Source organism: Opisthocomus hoazin, chromosome 5 (genome assembly GCF_030867145.1).
Source record: "Opisthocomus hoazin isolate bOpiHoa1 chromosome 5, bOpiHoa1.hap1, whole genome shotgun sequence".
Taxonomy (NCBI): domain Eukaryota; kingdom Metazoa; phylum Chordata; class Aves; order Opisthocomiformes; family Opisthocomidae; genus Opisthocomus; species Opisthocomus hoazin.
Window position 1 is genome coordinate 44215026 of NC_134418.1, and position 20727 is coordinate 44235752.

Consider the following 20727-nt stretch of genomic DNA (forward strand, 5'->3'; position numbering starts at 1 on the left):
GAGCAGTGCAATGGGCACATGATGCTGAGCAACAGCTTTCCAAGATAGCCCATTCTGGCTGCAAGATATCAGGATACGTTCGCCTTTTCAGAGCAGGGCTGCGAAATGTGCCCAGCAGGGACCCATAAGATAAGTTTCAAGTTTGAGGTGGTAAGACAAGCAAGCAGCCCCAGTCTCTGTGCCTCTGTGCGAGCAGTGCCATGGGCAAATCAGGCTGAGCAACAGCTTTCCTGTATATCTCCTTCTGTCTGCGAGCTATCTGGAGACGTTCGCATTTTCGGAGCAGGGCTACTGGAGGCGCACAGCAGGGACACACCCCATCCTAGGGCTACGTTTGAAGTTTCAGGTGGCAAAACAAGCAAGCAGCACCAATCTCTGTGCCTCTGTGCGAGCAGGGCCTTGGGCAGATGAGGCTGAGCAACAGCTTTCCAGGCTAGCCCCTTCTGCCTGAGAGTTATCTGGAGACATTCGTATTTTCGGAGCAGGGCTGCTGGAGGCGCCCAGCTGGGACCCCATAAGCTACATTTGAAGTTTGAGGTGGCAAGACAAGCAAGCAGCCCCAGTCTCTGTGCCTCTGTGCGAGCAGTGCCATGGGCAGATGAGGCTGAGCAACAGCTTTCCAGGCTAGCCCCTTCTGCCTGAGAGTTATCTGGAGACATTCGTATTTTCGGAGCAGGGCTGCTGGAGGCGCCCAGCTGGGACACCTTATGCTACATTTGAAGTTTGAGGTGGCAAGACAAGCAAGCAGCCCCAGTCTCTGTGCCTGTGTGCGAGCAGTGCCATGGGCAGATGAGGCTGAGCAACAGCTTCCCAGGCTAGCCCCTTCTGCCTGAGAGTTATCTGGAGACATTCGTATTTTCTGAGCAGGGCTGCTGGAGGCGCCACGCACGGACACCTCCATCCCCGGGCTATGTTTCAAGTTTGAGGTGGCAAGACAAGCAAGCAGCCCCAATCTCTGTGCCTCTGTGCGAGCAGTGCCATGGGCAAATCAGGCTGAGCAACAGCTTTCCAGGCTAGCCCCTTCTGGCTGCCAGTTATGTGCAGACACTCACATTTTCAGAGCAGGGCTGCAAAAAGAGCCCGGTAGGTAACCCCAATCCCCGGGTTACGTTTGAAGTTTGAGGTGGCAAGACAAGTAAGCAGTCCCAGTCTCTCTGCCTCTGTGCGAGCAGTGCCATGGGCAGATGAGGCTGAGCAACAGCTTCCCAGGCTAGCCCCTTCTGCCTGAGAGTTATCTGGAAACATTCGTATTTTCTGAGCAGGGCTGCTGGAGGCGCCACGCACGGACACCTCCATCCCCGGGCTATGTTTCAAGTTTGAGGTGGCAAGACAAGCAAGCAGCCCCAATCTCTGTGCCTCTGTGCGAGCAGTGCCATGGGCAAATCAGGCTGAGCAACAGCTTTCCAGGCTAGCCCCTTCTGGCTGCCAGTTATGTGCAGACACTCACATTTTCAGAGCAGGGCTGCAAAAAGAGCCCGGTAGATAACCCCAATCCCCGGGTTACGTTTCAAGTTTGAGGTGGTAAGACAAGCAAGCAGCCCCAGTCTCTGTGCCTCTGTGCGAGCAGTGCCATGGGCAAATCAGGCTGAGCAACAGCTTTCCTGTATATCTCCTTCTGTCTGCGAGCTATCTGGAGACGTTCGCATTTTCGGAGCAGGGGTACTGGAGGCGCACAGCAGGGACACACCCCATCCTAGGGCTACGTTTGAAGTTTCAGGTGGCAAAACAAGCAAGCAGCACCAATCTCTGTGCCTCTGTGCGAGCAGTGCCATGGGCAGATGAGGCTGAGCAACAGCTTTCCAGGCTAGCCCCTTCTGCCTGAGAGTTATCTGGAGACATTCGTATTTTCGGAGCAGGGCTGCTGGAGGCGCCCAGCTGGGACCCCATAAGCTACATTTGAAGTTTGAGGTGGCAAGACAAGCAAGCAGCCCCAGTCTCTGTGCCTGTGTGCGAGCAGTGCCATGGGCAGATGAGGCTGAGCAACAGCTTTCCAGGCTAGCCCCTTCTGGCTGCCAGCTATCTGGAGACATTCGCATTTTTGGAGCAGGGCTAGTGGAGGCACACGGCACGGACACCTTATGCTTCATTTGAAGTTTGAGGTGGCAAGACAAGTAAGCAATCCCAGTCTCTGTGCCTCTCTGCGAGCAGGGCCATGGACAGATGAGGCTGAGCAACAGCTTTCCAGGCTAGCCCCTTCTGGCTGCCAGTTATGTGCAGACACTCACATTTTCAGAGCAGGGCTGCAAAACGAGCCCGGTAGGTAACCCCAATCCCCGGGTTACGTTTGAAGTTCAAGGTGTCAAGACAAGCAAGCAGCCCCAGTCTCTCTGCCTCTGTGCGAGCAGTGCCATGGGCAGATGAGGCTGAGCAACAACTTCCCAGGCTAGCCCCTTCTGCCTGAGAGTTATCTGGAGACATTCGTATTTTCTGAGCAGGGCTGCTGGAGGCGCCACGCACGGACACATCCATCCCCGGGATACGTTTCAAGTTTGAGGTGGCATGACAAGCAAGAAGCCCCTGTCTCTTTGCCTCTGTGCGAGCAGTGCCATGGGCAAATCAGGCTGAGCAACATCTTTCCAGGCTAGCCCCTTCTGGCTGCCAGCTATCTTCAGACGTTCGCATTTTCGGAGCAGGGCTAGTGGAGGCACCCGGCACGGACACCTTACGCTACATTTGAAGTTTGAGGTGGCAAGACAAGTAAGCAGTCCCAGTCTCTGTGCCTCTCTGCGAGCAGGGCCATGGACAGATGAGGCTGAGCAACACCTTTCCAGGCTAGCCCCTTCTGGCTGCCAGTTATGTGCAGACACTCACATTTTCGGAGCAGGGCTGCAAAACGAGCCCGGTAGATAACCCCAATCCCTGGGTTACGTTTGAAGTTTGAGGTGGCAAGACAAGCAAGCAGCCCCAGTCTCTGTGCCTCTGTGCGAGCAGTGCAATGGGCACATGATGCTGAGCAACAGCTTTCCAAGATAGCCCATTCTGGCTGCAAGCTATCTGGAGACGTTCGCCTTTTCAGAGCAGGGCTGCGAAATGTGCCCAGCAGGGACCCCTAAGATACGTTTCAAGTTTGAGGTGGTAAGACAAGCAAGCAGCCCCAGTCTCTGTGCCTCTGTGCGAGCAGTGCCATGGGCAAATCAGGCTGAGCAATAGCTTCCCTGTATATCTCCTTCTGTCTGCGAGCTATCTGGAGACGTTCGCATTTTCGGAGCAGGGCTACTGGAGGCGCACAGCAGGGACACACCCCATCCTAGGGCTACGTTTGAAGTTTCAGGTGGCAAAACAAGCAAGCAGCACCAATCTCTGTGCCTCTGTGCGAGCAGTGCCATGGGCAGATGAGGCTGAGCAACAGCTTTCCAGGCTAGCCCCTTCTGCCTGAGAGTTATCTGGAGACATTCGTATTTTCGGAGCAGGGCTGCTGGAGGCGCCCAGCTGGGACCCCATAAGCTACATTTGAAGTTTGAGGTGGCAAGACAAGCAAGCAGCCCCAGTCTCTGTGCCTCTGTGCGAGCAGTGCCATGGGCAGATGAGGCTGAGCAACAGCTTCCCGGTAGATAACCCCAATCCCCGGGTTACGTTTGAAGTTTGAGGTGGCAAGACAAGCAAGCAGCCCCAGTCTCTCTGCCTCTGTGCGAGCAGTGCAATGGGCACATGATGCTGAGCAACAGCTTTCCAAGATAGCCCATTCTGGCTGCAAGCTATATGGAGACGTTCGCCTTTTCAGAGCAGGGCTGCGAAACATTTCAAGTTTGAGGTGGTAAGACAAGCAAGCAGCCCCAGTCTCTGTGCCTCTGTGCGAGCAGTGCCATGGGCAAATCAGGCTGAGCAACAGCTTCCCTGTATATCTCCTTCTGTCTGCGAGCTATCTGGAGACGTTCGCATTTTCGGAGCAGGGCTACTGGAGGCGCAAAGCAGGGACACACCCCATCCTAGGGCTACGTTTGAAGTTTCAGGTGGCAAAACAAGCAAGCAGCACCAATCTCTGTGCCTCTGTGCGAGCAGTGCCATGGGCAGATGAGGCTGAGCAACAGCTTTCCAGGCTAGCCCCTTCTGCCTGAGAGTTATCTGGAGACATTCGTATTTTAGGAGCAGGGCTGCTGGAGGCGCCCAGCTGGGACCCCATATGATACATTTGAAGTTTGAGGTGGCAAGACAAGCAAGCAGCCCCAGTCTCTGTGCCTCTGTGCGAGCAGTGCCATGGGCAGATGAGGCTGAGCAACAGCTTCCCGGTAGATAACCCCAATCCCCGGGTTACGTTTGAAGTTTGAGGTGGCAAGACAAGCAAGCAGCCCCAGTCTCTCTGCCTCTGTGCGAGCAGTGCAATGGGCACATGATGCTGAGCAACAGCTTTCCAAGATAGCCCATTCTGGCTGCAAGCTATATGGAGACGTTCGCCTTTTCAGAGCAGGGCTGCGAAACATTTCAAGTTTGAGGTGGTAAGACAAGCAAGCAGCCCCAGTCTCTGTGCCTCTGTGCGAGCAGTGCCATGGGCAAATCAGGCTGAGCAACAGCTTCCCTGTATATCTCCTTCTGTCTGCGAGCTATCTGGAGACGTTCGCATTTTCGGAGCAGGGCTACTGGAGGCGCACAGCAGGGACACACCCCATCCTAGGGCTACGTTTGAAGTTTCAGGTGGCAAAACAAGCAAGCAGCACCAATCTCTGTGCCTCTGTGCGAGCAGTGCCATGGGCAGATGAGGCTGAGCAACAGCTTTCCAGGCTAGCCCCTTCTGCCTGAGAGTTATCTGGAGACATTCGTATTTTAGGAGCAGGGCTGCTGGAGGCGCCCAGCTGGGACCCCATATGATACATTTGAAGTTTGAGGTGGCAAGACAAGCAAGCAGCCCCAGTCTCTGTGCCTCTGTGCGAGCAGTGCCATGGGCAGATGAGGCTGAGCAACAGCTTCCCAGGCTAGCCCCTTCTGCCTGAGAGTTATCTGCAGACATTCGCATTTTTGGAGCAGGGCTAGTGGAGGCACACGGCACGGACACCTTATGCTTCATTTGAAGTTTGAGGTGGCAAGACAAGTAAGCAATCCCAGTCTCTGTGCCTCTCTGCGAGCAGGGCCATGGACAGATGAGGCTGAGCAACAGCTTCCCAGGCTAGCCCCTTGTGCCTGAGAGTTATCTGCAGACATTCGTATTTTCAGAGCAGGGCTGCTGGAGGCGCCACGCACGGACACCTCCATCCCCGGGCTACGTTTCAAGTTTGAGGTGGCAAGACAAGCAAGCAGCTCCAGTCTCTGTGCCTCTGTGCGAGCAGTGCCATGGGCAAATCAGGCTGAGCAACAGCTTTCCAGGCTAGCCCCTTCTGGCTGCAAGCTATCTGGAGACATTCGCATTTTTGGAGCAGGGCTAGTGGAGGCACACGGCACGGACACCTTATGCTTCATTTGAAGTTTGAGGTGGCAAGACAAGTAAGCAATCCCAGTCTCTGTGCCTCTCTGCGAGCAGGGCCATGGACAGATGAGGCTGAGCAACAGCTTTCCAGGCTAGCCCCTTCTGGCTGCCAGTTATGTGCAGACACTCACATTTTCAGAGCAGGGCTGCAAAACGAGCCCGGTAGGTAACCCCAATCCCCGGGTTACGTTTGAAGTTCAAGGTGTCAAGACAAGCAAGCAGCCCCAGTCTCTCTGCCTCTGTGCGAGCAGTGCCATGGGCAGATGAGGCTGAGCAACAGCTTCCCAGGCTAGCCCCTTCTGCGTGAGACTTATCTGGAGACATTCGTATTTTCCGAGAACGGCTGCTGGAGGCGCCAGGCACGGACACCCCCATCCCAGGGCTACGTTTAAATTTTGAGGTGGTAAGACAAGCAAGCAGCCCCAGTCTCTGTGCCTCTGTGCGAGCAGTGCCATGGGCAAATCAGGCTGAGCAACAGCTTTCCTGTCTATCTCCTTCTGTCTGCGAGCTATCTGGAGACGTTCGCATTTTCGGAGCAGGGCTACTGGAGGCACAAAGCAGGGACACACCCCATCCTAGGGCTACGTTTGAAGTTTCAGGTGGCAAAACAAGCAAGCAGCACCAATCTCTGTGCCTCTGTGCGAGCAGTGCCATGGGCAGATGAGGCTGAGCAACAACTTCCCAGGCTAGCCCCTTCTGCCTGAGAGTTATCTGGAGACATTCGTATTTTCTGAGCAGGGCTGCTGGAGGCGCCACGCACGGACACATCCATCCCCGGGATACGTTTCAAGTTTGAGGTGGCATGACAAGCAAGAAGCCCCTGTCTCTTTGCCTCTGTGCGAGCAGTGCCATGGGCAAATCAGGCTGAGCAACATCTTTCCAGGCTAGCCCCTTCTGGCTGCCAGCTATCTTCAGACGTTCGCATTTTCGGAGCAGGGCTAGTGGAGGCACCCGGCACGGACACCTTACGCTACATTTGAAGTTTGAGGTGGCAAGACAAGTAAGCAGTCACAGTCTCTGTGCCTCTCTGCGAGCAGGGCCATGGACAGATGAGGCTGAGCAACACCTTTCCAGGCTAGCCCCTTCTGGCTGCCAGTTATGTGCAGACACTCACATTTTCAGAGCAGGGCTGCAAAACGAGCCCGGTAGATAACCCCAATCCCTGGGTTACGTTTGAAGTTTGAGGTGGCAAGACAAGCAAGCAGCCCCAGTCTCTGTGCCTCTGTGCGAGCAGTGCAATGGGCACATGATGCTGAGCAACAGCTTTCCAAGATAGCCCATTCTGGCTGCAAGCTATCTGGAGACGTTCGCCTTTTCAGAGCAGGGCTGCGAAATGTGCCCAGCAGGGACCCCTAAGATACGTTTAAATTTTGAGGTGGTAAGACAAGCAAGCAGCCCCAGTCTCTGTGCCTCTGTGCGAGCAGTGCCATGGGCAAATCAGGCTGAGCAATAGCTTCCCTGTATATCTCCTTCTGTCTGCGAGCTATCTGGAGACGTTCGCATTTTCGGAGCAGGGCTACTGGAGGCGCACAGCAGGGACACACCCCATCCTAGGGCTACGTTTGAAGTTTCAGGTGGCAAAACAAGCAAGCAGCACCAATCTCTGTGCCTCTGTGCGAGCAGTGCCATGGGCAGATGAGGCTGAGCAACAGCTTTCCAGGCTAGCCCCTTCTGCCTGAGAGTTATCTGGAGACATTCGTATTTTCGGAGCAGGGCTGCTGGAGGCGCCCAGCTGGGACCCCATAAGCTACATTTGAAGTTTGAGGTGGCAAGACAAGCAAGCAGCCCCAGTCTCTGTGCCTCTGTGCGAGCAGTGCCATGGGCAGATGAGGCTGAGCAACAGCTTTCCAGGCTAGCCCCTTCTGCCTGAGAGTTATCTGGAGACATTCGTATTTTCTGAGCAGGGCTGCTGGAGGCGCCCAGCTGGGACACCTTATGCTACATTTGAAGTTTGAGGTGGCAAGACAAGCAAGCAGCCCCAGTCTCTGTGCCTGTGTGCGAGCAGTGCCATGGGCAGATGAGGCTGAGCAACAGCTTCCCAGGCTAGCCCCTTCTGCCTGAGAGTTATCTGGAGACATTCGTATTTTCTGAGCAGGGCTGCTGGAGGCGCCACGCACGGACACCTCCATCCCCGGGCTATGTTTCAAGTTTGAGGTGGCAAGACAAGCAAGCAGCCCCAATCTCTGTGCCTCTGTGCGAGCAGTGCCATGGGCAAATCAGGCTGAGCAACAGCTTTCCAGGCTAGCCCCTTCTGGCTGCCAGTTATGTGCAGACACTCACATTTTCAGAGAAGGGCTGCAAAAAGAGCCCGGTAGATAACCCCAATCCCCGGGTTACGTTTGAAGTTTGAGGTGGCAAGACAAGTAAGCAGTCCCAGTCTCTCTGCCTCTGTGCGAGCAGTGCAATGGGCACATGATGCTGAGCAACAGCTTTCCAAGATAGCCCATTCTGGCTGCAAGATATCAGGAGACGTTCGCCTTTTCAGAGCAGGGCTGCGAAATGTGCCCAGCAGGGACCCATAAGATAAGTTTCAAGTTTGAGGTGGTAAGACAAGCAAGCAGCCCCAGTCTCTGTGCCTCTGTGCGAGCAGTGCCATGGGCAAATCAGGCTGAGCAACAGCTTTCCTGTATATCTCCTTCTGTCTGCGAGCTATCTGGAGACGTTCGCATTTTCGGAGCAGGGCTACTGGAGGCGCACAGCAGGGACACACCCCATCCTAGGGCTACGTTTGAAGTTTCAGGTGGCAAAACAAGCAAGCAGCACCAATCTCTGTGCCTCTGTGCGAGCAGGGCCTTGGGCAGATGAGGCTGAGCAACAGCTTTCCAGGCTAGCCCCTTCTGCCTGAGAGTTATCTGGAGACATTCGTATTTTCGGAGCAGGGCTGCTGGAGGCGCCCAGCTGGGACCCCATAAGCTACATTTGAAGTTTGAGGTGGCAAGACAAGCAAGCAGCCCCAGTCTCTGTGCCTCTGTGCGAGCAGTGCCATGGGCAGATGAGGCTGAGCAACAGCTTCCCAGGCTAGCCCCTTCTGCCTGAGAGTTATCTGGAGACATTCGTATTTTCGGAGCAGGGCTGCTGGAGGCGCCCAGCTGGGACCCCATAAGCTACATTTGAAGTTTGAGGTGGCAAGACAAGCAAGCAGCCCCAGTCTCTGTGCCTCTGTGCGAGCAGTGCCATGGGCAGATGAGGCTGAGCAACAGCTTTCCAGGCTAGCCCCTTCTGCCTGAGAGTTATCTGGAGACATTCGTATTTTCGGAGCAGGGCTGCTGGAGGCGCCCAGCTGGGACACCTTATGCTACATTTGAAGTTTGAGGTGGCAAGACAAGCAAGCAGCCCCAGTCTCTGTGCCTGTGTGCGAGCAGTGCCATGGGCAGATGAGGCTGAGCAACAGCTTCCCAGGCTAGCCCCTTCTGCCTGAGAGTTATCTGGAGACATTCGTATTTTCTGAGCAGGGCTGCTGGAGGCGCCACGCACGGACACCTCCATCCCCGGGCTATGTTTCAAGTTTGAGGTGGCAAGACAAGCAAGCAGCCCCAATCTCTGTGCCTCTGTGCGAGCAGTGCCATGGGCAAATCAGGCTGAGCAACAGCTTTCCAGGCTAGCCCCTTCTGGCTGCCAGTTATGTGCAGACACTCACATTTTCAGAGCAGGGCTGCAAAAAGAGCCCGGTAGATAACCCCAATCCCCGGGTTACGTTTGAAGTTTGAGGTGGCAAGACAAGTAAGCAGTCCCAGTCTCTCTGCCTCTGTGCGAGCAGTGCAATGGGCACATGATGCTGAGCAACAGCTTTCCAAGATAGCCCATTCTGGCTGCAAGATATCAGGAGACGTTCGCCTTTTCAGAGCAGGGCTGCGAAATGTGCCCAGCAGGGACCCATAAGATAAGTTTCAAGTTTGAGGTGGTAAGACAAGCAAGCAGCCCCAGTCTCTGTGCCTCTGTGCGAGCAGTGCCATGGGCAAATCAGGCTGAGCAACAGCTTTCCTGTATATCTCCTTCTGTCTGCGAGCTATCTGGAGACGTTCGCATTTTCGGAGCAGGGCTACTGGAGGCGCACAGCAGGGACACACCCCATCCTAGGGCTACGTTTGAAGTTTCAGGTGGCAAAACAAGCAAGCAGCACCAATCTCTGTGCCTCTGTGCGAGCAGGGCCTTGGGCAGATGAGGCTGAGCAACAGCTTTCCAGGCTAGCCCCTTCTGCCTGAGAGTTATCTGGAGATATTCGTATTTTCGGAGCAGGGCTGCTGGAGGCGCCCAGCTGGGACCCCATAAGCTACATTTGAAGTTTGAGGTGGCAAGACAAGCAAGCAGCCCCAGTCTCTGTGCCTCTGTGCGAGCAGTGCCATGGGCAGATGAGGCTGAGCAACAGCTTCCCAGGCTAGCCCCTTCTGCCTGAGAGTTATCTGGAGACATTCGTATTTTCTGAGCAGGGCTCCTGGAGGCGCCACGCACGGACAGCTCCATCCCCGGGCTACGTTTCAAGTTTGAGGTGGCAAGACAAGCAAGCAGCCCCAGTCTCTTTGCCTCTGTGCGAGCAGTGCCATGGGCAAATCAGGCTGAGCAACAGCTTTCCAGGCTAGCCCCTTCTGGCTGCCAGCTATCTTCAGACGTTCGCATTTTCGGAGCAGGGCTAGTGGAGGCACCCGGCACGGACACCTTACGCTACATTTGAAGTTTAGGTAGCAAGACAAGCAAGCAGCTCCAGTCTCTGTGCCTCTGTGCGAGCAGTGCCATGGGCAAATCAGGCTGAGCAACAGCTTTCCAGGCTAGCCCCTTCTGGCTGCCAGCTATCTGGAGACATTCGCATTTTTGGAGCAGGGCTAGTGGAGGCACACGGCACGGACACCTTATGCTTCATTTGAAGTTTGAGGTGGCAAGACAAGTAAGCAATCCCAGTCTCTGTGCCTCTCTGCGAGCAGGGCCATGGACAGATGAGGCTGAGCAACAGCTTTCCAGGCTAGCCCCTTCTGGCTGCCAGTTATGTGCAGACACTCACATTTTCAGAGCAGGGCTGCAAAACGAGCCCGGTAGGTAACCCCAATCCCCGGGTTACGTTTGAAGTTCAAGGTGTCAAGACAAGCAAGCAGCCCCAGTCTCTCTGCCTCTGTGCGAGCAGTGCCATGGGCAGATGAGGCTGAGCAACAGCTTCCCAGGCTAGCCCCTTCTGCGTGAGACTTATCTGGAGACAGTCGTATTTTCCGAGAACGGCTGCTGGAGGCGCCAGGCACGGACACCCCCATCCCAGGGCTACGTTTAAATTTTGAGGTGGTAAGACAAGCAAGCAGCCCCAGTCTCTGTGCCTCTGTGCGAGCAGTGCCATGGGCAAATCAGGCTGAGCAACAGCTTTCCTGTCTATCTCCTTCTGTCTGAGAGCTATCTGGAGACGTTCGCATTTTCGGAGCAGGGCTACTGGAGGCACAAAGCAGGGACACACCCCATCCTAGGGCTACGTTTGAAGTTTCAGGTGGCAAAACAAGCAAGCAGCACCAATCTCTGTGCCTCTGTGCGAGCAGTGCCATGGGCAGATGAGGCTGAGCAACAACTTCCCAGGCTAGCCCCTTCTGCCTGAGAGTTATCTGGAGACATTCGTATTTTCTGAGCAGGGCTGCTGGAGGCGCCACGCACGGACACATCCATCCCCGGGATACGTTTCAAGTTTGAGGTGGCATGACAAGCAAGAAGCCCCAGTCTCTTTGCCTCTGTGCGAGCAGTGCCATGGGCAAATCAGGCTGAGCAACATCTTTCCAGGCTAGCCCCTTCTGGCTGCCAGCTATCTTCAGACGTTCGCATTTTCGGAGCAGGGCTAGTGGAGGCACCCGGCACGGACACCTTACGCTACATTTGAAGTTTGAGGTGGCAAGACAAGTAAGCAGTCCCAGTCTCTGTGCCTCTCTGCGAGCAGGGCCATGGACAGATGAGGCTGAGCAACACCTTTCCAGGCTAGCCCCTTCTGGCTGCCAGTTATGTGCAGACACTCACATTTTCAGAGCAGGGCTGCAAAACGAGCCCGGTAGATAACCCCAATCCCTGGGTTACGTTTGAAGTTTGAGGTGGCAAGACAAGCAAGCAGCCCCAGTCTCTGTGCCTCTGTGCGAGCAGTGCAATGGGCACATGATGCTGAGCAACAGCTTTCCAAGATAGCCCATTCTGGCTGCAAGCTATCTGGAGACGTTCGCCTTTTCAGAGCAGGGCTGCGAAATGTGCCCAGCAGGGACCCCTAAGATACGTTTAAATTTTGAGGTGGTAAGACAAGCAAGCAGCCCCAGTCTCTGTGCCTCTGTGCGAGCAGTGCCATGGGCAAATCAGGCTGAGCAATAGCTTCCCTGTATATCTCCTTCTGTCTGCGAGCTATCTGGAGACGTTCGCATTTTCGGAGCAGGGCTACTGGAGGCGCACAGCAGGGACACACCCCATCCTAGGGCTACGTTTGAAGTTTCAGGTGGCAAAACAAGCAAGCAGCACCAATCTCTGTGCCTCTGTGCGAGCAGTGCCATGGGCAGATGAGGCTGAGCAACAGCTTCCCAGGCTAGCCCCTTCTGCCTGAGAGTTATCTGGAGACATTCGTATTTTCGGAGCAGGGCTGCTGGAGGCGCCCAGCTGGGACCCCATAAGCTACATTTGAAGTTTGAGGTGGCAAGACAAGCAAGCAGCCCCAGTCTCTGTGCCTCTGTGCGAGCAGTGCCATGGGCAGATGAGGCTGAGCAACAGCTTTCCAGGCTAGCCCCTTCTGCCTGAGAGTTATCTGGAGACATTCGTATTTTCTGAGCAGGGCTGCTGGAGGCGCCCAGCTGGGACACCTTATGCTACATTTGAAGTTTGAGGTGGCAAGACAAGCAAGCAGCCCCAGTCTCTGTGCCTGTGTGCGAGCAGTGCCATGGGCAGATGAGGCTGAGCAACAGCTTCCCAGGCTAGCCCCTTCTGCCTGAGAGTTATCTGGAGACATTCGTATTTTCTGAGCAGGGCTGCTGGAGGCGCCACGCACGGACACCTCCATCCCCGGGCTATGTTTCAAGTTTGAGGTGGCAAGACAAGCAAGCAGCCCCAATCTCTGTGCCTCTGTGCGAGCAGTGCCATGGGCAAATCAGGCTGAGCAACAGCTTTCCAGGCTAGCCCCTTCTGGCTGCCAGTTATGTGCAGACACTCACATTTTCAGAGAAGGGCTGCAAAAAGAGCCCGGTAGATAACCCCAATCCCCGGGTTACGTTTGAAGTTTGAGGTGGCAAGACAAGTAAGCAGTCCCAGTCTCTCTGCCTCTGTGCGAGCAGTGCAATGGGCACATGATGCTGAGCAACAGCTTTCCAAGATAGCCCATTCTGGCTGCAAGATATCAGGAGACGTTCGCCTTTTCAGAGCAGGGCTGCGAAATGTGCCCAGCAGGGACCCATAAGATAAGTTTCAAGTTTGAGGTGGTAAGACAAGCAAGCAGCCCCAGTCTCTGTGCCTCTGTGCGAGCAGTGCCATGGGCAAATCAGGCTGAGCAACAGCTTTCCTGTATATCTCCTTCTGTCTGCGAGCTATCTGGAGACGTTCGCATTTTCGGAGCAGGGCTACTGGAGGCGCACAGCAGGGACACACCCCATCCTAGGGCTACGTTTGAAGTTTCAGGTGGCAAAACAAGCAAGCAGCACCAATCTCTGTGCCTCTGTGCGAGCAGGGCCTTGGGCAGATGAGGCTGAGCAACAGCTTTCCAGGCTAGCCCCTTCTGCCTGAGAGTTATCTGGAGACATTCGTATTTTCGGAGCAGGGCTGCTGGAGGCGCCCAGCTGGGACCCCATAAGCTACATTTGAAGTTTGAGGTGGCAAGACAAGCAAGCAGCCCCAGTCTCTGTGCCTCTGTGCGAGCAGTGCCATGGGCAGATGAGGCTGAGCAACAGCTTCCCAGGCTAGCCCCTTCTGCCTGAGAGTTATCTGGAGACATTCGTATTTTCGGAGCAGGGCTGCTGGAGGCGCCCAGCTGGGACCCCATAAGCTACATTTGAAGTTTGAGGTGGCAAGACAAGCAAGCAGCCCCAGTCTCTGTGCCTCTGTGCGAGCAGTGCCATGGGCAGATGAGGCTGAGCAACAGCTTTCCAGGCTAGCCCCTTCTGCCTGAGAGTTATCTGGAGACATTCGTATTTTCTGAGCAGGGCTGCTGGAGGCGCCCAGCTGGGACACCTTATGCTACATTTGAAGTTTGAGGTGGCAAGACAAGCAAGCAGCCCCAGTCTCTGTGCCTGTGTGCGAGCAGTGCCATGGGCAGATGAGGCTGAGCAACAGCTTCCCAGGCTAGCCCCTTCTGCCTGAGAGTTATCTGGAGACATTCGTATTTTCTGAGCAGGGCTGCTGGAGGCGCCACGCACGGACACCTCCATCCCCGGGCTATGTTTCAAGTTTGAGGTGGCAAGACAAGCAAGCAGCCCCAATCTCTGTGCCTCTGTGCGAGCAGTGCCATGGGCAAATCAGGCTGAGCAACAGCTTTCCAGGCTAGCCCCTTCTGGCTGCCAGTTATGTGCAGACACTCACATTTTCAGAGCAGGGCTGCAAAAAGAGCCCGGTAGATAACCCCAATCCCCGGGTTACGTTTGAAGTTTGAGGTGGCAAGACAAGTAAGCAGTCCCAGTCTCTCTGCCTCTGTGCGAGCAGTGCAATGGGCACATGATGCTGAGCAACAGCTTTCCAAGATAGCCCATTCTGGCTGCAAGATATCAGGAGACGTTCGCCTTTTCAGAGCAGGGCTGCGAAATGTGCCCAGCAGGGACCCATAAGATAAGTTTCAAGTTTGAGGTGGTAAGACAAGCAAGCAGCCCCAGTCTCTGTGCCTCTGTGCGAGCAGTGCCATGGGCAAATCAGGCTGAGCAGCAGCTTTCCTGTATATCTCCTTCTGTCTGCGAGCTATCTGGAGACGTTCGCATTTTCGGAGCAGGGCTACTGGAGGCGCACAGCAGGGACACACCCCATCCTAGGGCTACGTTTGAAGTTTCAGGTGGCAAAACAAGCAAGCAGCACCAATCTCTGTGCCTCTGTGCGAGCAGGGCCTTGGGCAGATGAGGCTGAGCAACAGCTTTCCAGGCTAGCCCCTTCTGCCTGAGAGTTATCTGGAGACATTCGTATTTTCGGAGCAGGGCTGCTGGAGGCGCCCAGCTGGGACCCCATAAGCTACATTTGAAGTTTGAGGTGGCAAGACAAGCAAGCAGCCCCAGTCTCTGTGCCTCTGTGCGAGCAGTGCCATGGGCAGATGAGGCTGAGCAACAGCTTCCCAGGCTAGCCCCTTCTGCCTGAGAGTTATCTGGAGACATTCGTATTTTCTGAGCAGGGCTCCTGGAGGCGCCACGCACGGACAGCTCCATCCCCGGGCTACGTTTCAAGTTTGAGGTGGCAAGACAAGCAAGCAGCCCCAGTCTCTTTGCCTCTGTGCGAGCAGTGCCATGGGCAAATCAGGCTGAGCAACAGCTTTCCAGGCTAGCCCCTTCTGGCTGCCAGCTATCTTCAGACGTTCGCATTTTCGGAGCAGGGCTAGTGGAGGCACCCGGCACGGACACCTTACGCTACATTTGAAGTTTAGGTAGCAAGACAAGCAAGCAGCTCCAGTCTCTGTGCCTCTGTGCGAGCAGTGCCATGGGCAAATCAGGCTGAGCAACAGCTTTCCAGGCTAGCCCCTTCTGGCTGCCAGCTATCTGGAGACATTCGCATTTTTGGAGCAGGGCTAGTGGAGGCACACGGCACGGACACCTTATGCTTCATTTGAAGTTTGAGGTGGCAAGACAAGTAAGCAATCCCAGTCTCTGTGCCTCTCTGCGAGCAGGGCCATGGACATATGAGGCTGAGCAACACCTTTCCAGGCTAGCCCCTTCTGGCTGCCAGTTATGTGCAGACACTCACATTTTCAGAGCAGGGCTGCAAAACGAGCCCGGTAGGTAACCCCAATCCCCGGGTTACGTTTGAAGTTCAAGGTGTCAAGACAAGCAAGCAGCCCCAGTCTCTCTGCCTCTGTGCGAGCAGTGCCATGGGCAGATGAGGCTGAGCAACAGCTTCCCAGGCTAGCCCCTTCTGCGTGAGACTTATCTGGAGACAGTCGTATTTTCCGAGAACGGCTGCTGGAGGCGCCAGGCACGGACACCCCCATCCCAGGGCTACGTTTAAATTTTGAGGTGGTAAGACAAGCAAGCAGCCCCAGTCTCTGTGCCTCTGTGCGAGCAGTGCCATGGGCAAATCAGGCTGAGCAACAGCTTTCCTGTCTATCTCCTTCTGTCTGCGAGCTATCTGGAGACGTTCGCATTTTCGGAGCAGGGCTACTGGAGGCACAAAGCAGGGACACACCCCATCCTAGGGCTACGTTTGAAGTTTCAGGTGGCAAAACAAGCAAGCAGCACCAATCTCTGTGCCTCTGTGCGAGCAGTGCCATGGGCAGATGAGGCTGAGCAACAACTTCCCAGGCTAGCCCCTTCTGCCTGAGAGTTATCTGGAGACATTCGTATTTTCTGAGCAGGGCTGCTGGAGGCGCCACGCACGGACACATCCATCCCCGGGATACGTTTCAAGTTTGAGGTGGCATGACAAGCAAGAAGCCCCTATCTCTTTGCCTCTGTGCGAGCAGTGCCATGGGCAAATCAGGCTGAGCAACATCTTTCCAGGCTAGCCTCTTCTGGCTGCCAGCTATCTTCAGACGTTCGCATTTTCGGAGCAGGGCTAGTGGAGGCACCCGGCACGGACACCTTACGCTACATTTGAAGTTTGAGGTGGCAAGACAAGTAAGCAGTCCCAGTCTCTGTGCCTCTCTGCGAGCAGGGCCATGGACAGATGAGGCTGAGCAACACCTTTCCAGGCTAGCCCCTTCTGGCTGCCAGTTATGTGCAGACACTCACATTTTCAGAGCAGGGCTGCAAAACGAGCCCGGTAGATTACCCCAATCCCCGGGTTACGTTTGAAGTTTGAGGTGGCAAGACAAGCAAGCAGCCCCAGTCTCTCTGCCTCTGTGCGAGCAGTGCAATGGGCACATGATGCTGAGCAACAGCTTTCCAAGATAGCCCATTCTGGCTGCAAGCTATCTGGAGACGTTCGCCTTTTCAGAGCAGGGCTGCGAAATGTGCCCAGGAGGGACCCATAAGATACGTTTAAATTTTGAGGTGGTAAGACAAGCAAGCAGCCCCAGTCTCTGTGCCTCTGTGCGAGCAGTGCCATGGGCAAATCAGGCTGAGCAATAGCTTCCCTGTATATCTCCTTCTGTCTGCGAGCTATCTGGAGACGTTCGCATTTTCGGAGCAGGGCTACTGGAGGCGCACAGCAGGGACACACCCCATCCTAGGGCTACGTTTGAAGTTTCAGGTGGCAAAACAAGCAAGCACCACCAATCTCTGTGCCTCTGTGCGAGCAGTGCCATGGGCAGATGAGGCTGAGCAACAGCTTTCCAGGCTAGCCCCTTCTGCCTGAGAGTTATCTGGAGACATTCGTATTTTCGGAGCAGGGCTGCTGGAGGCGCCCAGCTGGGACCCCATAAGCTACATTTGAAGTTTGAGGTGGCAAGACAAGCAAGCAGCCCCAGTCTCTGTGCCTCTGTGCGAGCAGTGCCATGGGCAGATGAGGCTGAGCAACAGCTTTCCAGGCTAGCCCCTTCTGCCTGAGAGTTATCTGGAGACATTCGTATTTTCTGAGCAGGGCTGCTGGAGGCGCCCAGCTGGGACACCTTATGCTACATTTGAAGTTTGAGGTGGCAAGACAAGCAAGCAGCCCCAGTCTCTGTGCCTGTGTGCGAGCAGTGCCATGGGCAGATGAGGCTGAGCAACAGCTTCCCAGGCTAGCCCCTTCTGCCTGAGAGTTATCTGGAGACATTCGTATTTTCTGAGCAGGGCTGCTGGAGGCGCCACGCACGGACACCTCCATCCCCGGGCTATGTTTCAAGTTTGAGGTGGCAAGACAAGCAAGCAGCCCCAATCTCTGTGCCTCTGTGCGAGCAGTGCCATGGGCAAATCAGGCTGAGCAACAGCTTTCCAGGCTAGCCCCTTCTGGCTGCCAGTTATGTGCAGACACTCACATTTTCAGAGAAGGGCTGCAAAAAGAGCCCGGTAGATAACCCCAATCCCCGGGTTACGTTTGAAGTTTGAGGTGGCAAGACAAGTAAGCAGTCCCAGTCTCTGTGCCTCTGTGCGAGCAGTGCCATGGGCAGATGAGGCTGAGCAACAGCTTCCCAGGCTAGCCCCTTCTGCCTGAGAGTTATCTGGAGACATTCGTATTTTCGGAGCAGGGCTGCTGGAGGCGCCCAGCTGGGACCCCATAAGCTACATTTGAAGTTTGAGGTGGCAAGACAAGCAAGCAGCCCCAGTCTCTGTGCCTCTGTGCGAGCAGTGCCATGGGCAGATGAGGCTGAGCAACAGCTTCCCAGGCTAGCCCCTTCTGCCTGAGAGTTATCTGGAGACATTCGTATTTTCTGAGCAGGGCTCCTGGAGGCGCCACGCACGGACAGCTCCATCCCCGGGCTACGTTTCAAGTTTGAGGTGGCAAGACAAGCAAGCAGCCCCAGTCTCTTTGCCTCTGTGCGAGCAGTGCCATGGGCAAATCAGGCTGAGCAACAGCTTTCCAGGCTAGCCCCTTCTGGCTGCCAGCTATCTTCAGACGTTCGCATTTTCGGAGCAGGGCTAGTGGAGGCACCCGGCACGGACACCTTACGCTACATTTGAAGTTTAGGTAGCAAGACAAGCAAGCAGCTCCAGTCTCTGTGCCTCTGTGCGAGCAGTGCCATGGGCAAATCAGGCTGAGCAACAGCTTTCCAGGCTAGCCCCTTCTGGCTGCCAGCTATCTGGAGACATTCGCATTTTTGGAGCAGGGCTAGTGGAGGCACACGGCACGGACACCTTATGCTTCATTTTAAGTTTGAGGTGGCAAGACAAGTAAGCAATCCCAGTCTCTGTGCCTCTCTGCGAGCAGGGCCATGGACAGATGAGGCTGAGCAACAGCTTTCCAGGCTAGCCCCTTCTGGCTGCCAGTTATGTGCAGACACTCACATTTTCAGAGCAGGGCTGCAAAACGAGCCCGGTAGGTAACCCCAATCCCCGGGTTACGTTTGAAGTTCAAGGTGTCAAGACAAGCAAGCAGCCCCAGTCTCTCTGCCTCTGTGCGAGCAGTGCCATGGGCAGATGAGGCTGAGCAACAGCTTCCCAGGCTAGCCCCTTCTGCGTGAGACTTATCTGGAGACAGTCGTATTTTCCGAGAACGGCTGCTGGAGGCGCCAGGCACGGACACCCCCATCCCAGGGCTACGTTTAAATTTTGAGGTGGTAAGACAAGCAAGCAGCCCCAGTCTCTGTGCCTCTGTGCGAGCAGTGCCATGGGCAAATCAGGCTGAGCAACAGCTTTCCTGTCTATCTCCTTCTGTCTGCGAGCTATCTGGAGACGTTCGCATTTTCGGAGCAGGGCTACTGGAGGCACAAAGCAGGGACACACCCCATCCTAGGGCTACGTTTGAAGTTTCAGGTGGCAAAACAAGCAAGCAGCACCAATCTCTGTGCCTCTGTGCGAGCAGTGCCATGGGCAGATGAGGCTGAGCAACAACTTCCCAGGCTAGCCCCTTCTGCCTGAGAGTTATCTGGAGACATTCGTATTTTCTGAGCAGGGCTGCTGGAGGCGCCACGCACGGACACATCCATCCCCGGGATACGTTTCAAGTTTGAGGTGGCATGACAAGCAAGAAGCCCCTATCTCTTTGCCTCTGTGCGAGCAGTGCCATGGGCAAATCAGGCTGAGCAACATCTTTCCAGGCTAGCCCCTTCTGGCTGCCAGCTATCTTCAGACGTTCGCATTTTCGGAGCAGGGCTAGTGGAGGCACCCGGCACGGACTCCTTACGCTACATTTGAAGTTTGAGGTGGCAAGACAAGTAAGCAGTCCCAGTCTCTGTGCCTCTCTGCGAGCAGGGCCATGGACAGATGAGGCTGAGCAACACCTTTCCAGGCTAGCCCCTTCTGGCTGCCAGTTATGTGCAGACACTCACATTTTCAGAGCAGGGCTGCAAAACGAGCCCGGTAGATTACCCCAATCCCCGGGTTACGTTTGAAGTTTGAGGTGGCAAGACAAGCAAGCAGCCCCAGTCTCTCTGCCTCTGTGCGAGCAGTGCAATGGGCACATGATGCTGAGCAACAGCTTTCCAAGATAGCCCATTCTGGCTGCAAGCTATCTGGAGACGTTCGCCTTTTCAGAGCAGGGCTGCGAAATGTGCCCAGGAGGGACCCATAAGATACGTTTAAATTTTGAGGTGGTAAGACAAGCAAGCAGCCCCAGTCTCTGTGCCTCTGTGCGAGCAGTGCCATGGGCAAATCAGGCTGAGCAATAGCTTCCCTGTATATCTCCTTCTGTCTGCGAGCTATCTGGAGACGTTCGCATTTTCGGAGCAGGGCTACTGGAGGCGCACAGCAGGGACCCACCCCATCCTAGGGCTACGTTTGAAGTTTCAGGTGGCAAAACAAGCAAGCAGCACCAATCTCTGTGCCTCTGTGCGAGCAGTGCCATGGGCAGATGAGGCTGAGCAACAGCTTTCCAGGCTAGCCCCTTCTGCCTGAGAGTTATCTGGAGACATTCGTATTTTCGGAGCAGGGCTGCTGGAGGCGCCCAGATGGGACCCCATAAGCTACATTTGAAGTTTGAGGTGGCAAGACAAGCAAGCAGCCCCAGTCTCTGTGCCTCTGTGAGAGCAGTGCCATGGGCAGATGAGGCTGAGCAACAGCTTTCCAGGCTAGCCCCTTCTGCCTGAGAGTTATCTGGAGACATTCGTATTTTCTGAGCAGGGCTGCTGGAGGCGCCCAGCTGGGACACCTTATGCTACATTTGAAGTTTGAGGTGGCAAGACAAGCAAGCAGCCCCAGTCTCTGTGCCTGTGTGCGAGCAGTGCCATGGGCAGATGAGGCTGAGCAACAGCTTCCCAGGCTAGCCCCTTCTGCCTGAGAGTTATCTGGAGACATTCGTATTTTCTGAGCAGGGCTGCTGGAGGCGACACGCACGGACACCTCCATCCCCTGGCTATGTTTCAAGTTTGAGGTGGCAAGACAAGCAAGCAGCCCCAATCTCTGTGCCTCTGTGCGAGCAGTGCCATGGGCAAATCAGGCTGAGCAACAGCTTTCCAGGCTAGCCCCTTCTGGCTGCCAGTTATGTGCAGACACTCACATTTTCAGAGAAGGGCTGCAAAAAGAGCACGGTAGATAACCCCAATCCCCGGGTTACGTTTGAAGTTTGAGGTGGCAAGACAAGTAAGCAGTCCCAGTCTCTCTGCCTCTGTGCGAGCAGTGCCATGGGCAGATGAGGCTGAGCAACAGCTTCCCAGGCTAGCCCCTTCTGCCTGAGAGTTATCTGGAGACATTCGTATTATCTGAGCAGGG